This window comes from Morone saxatilis, unplaced genomic scaffold, assembly GCF_004916995.1.
Source record: "Morone saxatilis isolate NCDOM2014 unplaced genomic scaffold, NCSU_SB_2.0 Contig4, whole genome shotgun sequence".
NCBI lineage: Eukaryota > Metazoa > Chordata > Actinopteri > Moronidae > Morone > Morone saxatilis.
The window spans coordinates 17,828,761-17,832,222 of NW_023339984.1; positions in this window are offsets into that span (position 1 = coordinate 17,828,761).

The following is a 3,462-nucleotide window of genomic DNA, read 5'->3' on the forward strand; positions in this document are numbered from 1 at the left end:
TGAGGCCTGTCAGTTGCTAATAGTGAAACTGGTCCTCAGGGGGGCAGCACAGTACAGTTAGTGTGATTGTATGTTATATGGATTTATGATGTAATTTCAAATAAACAAATTATACTCATCAACATTTGCTGTGATGTTATGTTACAGTAAGTAGTGGCTTTTAAATTTCCATACGTGTCATGGTATCATTTATCAAAGATGTTTTGTATTTTAACTTTGAACTGGTACTTAGTGGTATAGCAGATAGATGAAGTAGGTTTAATTGTTACACTCTAAACAGTCACTGAATACTGTGTATTTCTGATCATGCTTCAGCAGGTTGTCTTTACTATGTCTGCATGTCTAAATGCATTGTATTGCCACCATGAGCAGTTATTATAATGATTGAGACGGTTGGAATACAATATTATGTACACCAGGCACTTTATTAGATACACCTTAATACACTGGGCGGCAGCACTGTGCTGTAAAAGCTTTATAAAAGATAAATTGTTGTGATATAAATGCAGCATTTTTAAATGTAAGGTGAAACCTTTCACACCATATTCAGTGACACAACTGCCTTTATTCCCACTCACATCCCTCAACCTCATCAGCTGGTTGACCTTATGTTCTCAGAAAAAGGTATTGTGTTAACATAATCCAGGCCAATATTACATCAGTGTGTGTCACACTGTGTGACCACAGAGGCCACAGTGAGAGTATTTAAAGGCAGCAGCAGCTCTGTTCTTGTAAAGAGCGTTTTCAGGTGCGTGGACGGACACAGAAGAGAGAACAATGTGGGTTAACTGTGATGAACTGATACTTCTTGAAATAGACACTGATACTGTGAGTTGGCTCTCGCTCTACGATGATGATGATGCTCTGCTTTTAGGTCATTTCCACTTCATAACAAGCCACACATTTCTTTAAGAATCAACACATGTAATGTCTTTACAAGTCAACTGCTATGTCGTAATAATAACCATAATTGTTTCTCAATATATTTCCTTACACTCTAAAGCTGTTATAATCAAACATTCATCCTGCAATAGACGTGATTAAAATGTAACAGATCCAAATAGTTTAAAGTACAAAATGTTCACGAAAGGCTCATGTGTATGACTTCCTTCTTGCACACATTATAGAGCTTTAAATAGTCTCTCCTCCTCTCTTCAGTCAGGTGTCTCTGCTCTCAGTAACCTGCAAGACACACAAGATACAAAGACTGTAGCCACAAATCTTAATCAGTTAAGATCAAGATGCCCCCCTCATCATTATGACACGTGACCCCTCCTCCATCACTTCTCAAAAGCAAAGTGATGGCATTCAAATAGAGCAAAAAGATACCGGAGACCAGTATTACCCTCAGTCCTGCTGACTTTATATATTGATTGTATAATAGAAGTGATCCTCTTCAGTTAAAAGTAGGTTGGTACCTGCATAGGGAGCTGGTGTCGCTGAGCAGCTGTATGCTCTTGGTTCTGCTTTGAAGAGAAATAAAATAAAAAAATGTTTAATTTGCCTAAAAGATGAAATTTGTTTGACCCTAAACGACTGTGTCATCTCTTGACTGTACTGTAACAACATGAACTGGCAGTGGATTTTAGGCGAGGTCATTCAGGAGTTCAAGACTTCTTCAGAAAATATGACCAGACACCAAAAAAGTACATTTTTAATAATTTATAATAATAATTTATAATATTATAAATTATGAATGAATTATTTAGATTTTTAATTGATTTTTGAAAAATTTATTTCCCAGCATGTAAGTCAAAATGCTGTTTCAAAGCATCGTCCAGACTGCTAGAATACAATTTTAGCCAAATGTTAATATACTGAATCTAAGTATATTACTCAATCAATTAACAGTAATATTTAAACTTCCCTAGGATCTTAGGGTCCTCAGTGATATAGCTATGGACATGAAGGATCTAACAACATTGTTGTTTTTTTGTATGTTTTAGGTTGAAAAGTTATTTAATAACTGTCTGGTTGTATCTGATTGTGTTCTTCGGCTTACATGTGGTGTACCACAGGGTTCAATTATTGGTCCATTTCCTTTTTTTTTCCTGAGATGCACCATCCAATGTTTTGATTATACATGTTAAGGAAGAGAACGCCAACAATTCCTAAATAAACTGATAGTGTTTGATTATTTAATTTATTATTTAGTAAGTTCTATTTTAAAATAATATTTTACAAATGGTTTTGCCTTGTGATCTGCTCACAGTTTGTACAGACACAGTTAATGTCCTGCCATGTTATTTTAGTAATGTCGGTGAATCTAGAGCAAAAAGTGTGAAAATATAAAGGTCCAAATTTACGACAGTGCAGTTAGTCTTCTGATAGTTAGTCTGGCCCCACTGTTCATTTATAAATTAGACTCACTCACTGACCAACACACGAAACACATCTGGCTTAAAAAACACGGTGTCCTGATATAAATAAATGTAATGCGTACTTTGTGGTGTAGTATTTTTTCATAGTGGCTTCTTGACTCACAAGCAGCCTGTCCCATGATCGCAACAGCAGCAGCGAACGAGGGGCCCATCTACCTGTTTCTGTCTGTGGGTTCTGTGTGTGGTTTTTGTCTGAGCTGCTAAAATAGAAGCCCTAACAGTCACAAGGGCCGAAACAGACTAGTGTTATGTTATTTGTGGTCTCACCGTGTATTCCTTGGGTTGTGCACACCAACAGAATGTCTGGTGTCAATGTCAGGGATGGAAGAGGTCGTACTCTTAATGCACACATGACTTTTATTTATTTGTTTGTTACATGTTGGGGACTCTCTCTTTCTCAGTTCTGCAAGTATAATTGACTCTTCGTCCTTCATGGCGTTTTGGGTGATGAGGAGCATACGTCGGCTCTAGCTGGAACAGCTACACACGGGCCTCTCCAGTCACTGAGGAACCGCATAATGAAGTACAACAACTTTAGCAGTAAGGTTGTGGCCTTACACACAGGCTCGCACATGTGCCCAGATTAAACGTGCCGTGAAATATGCATGAAAAATGCTACAGTTCACAATTATTCATGACCCCACCTGACATGTCTCAGGATATATATGTGTGTACAAGTTGACAGAAGAAAATCTGTATAGTATGTATAGTATAAAGTATGAAAAACTATTCCTACATGTGATCATTTCCATATTGGCTAACTAAATACATACAGTGATGTTGCAATGAGGTTGTTGTTCCTCACCTGTTTGTGGAGAAGAGGAAGACTGGAAGGAGGAAGGAGAGGTTGCGGTACCTGTTTGAATAATAAAATAAAACAAAGTTAACTTAAACACAAAAAGTCACGTTCTACAATGAAGAGCCCCCTTTTAGCAAACATTGTGTCAATAAATGAAGGGGTTTCTTCATTTGTATTCTCTGTACCTGTGATGATTGTCTGACCGTTCCTACATCGCACTAATCCGACCAACAGCAGCAGAGCCACCAAGAAAACACAGAGGCCAATGCAGAGCAGCAGGTA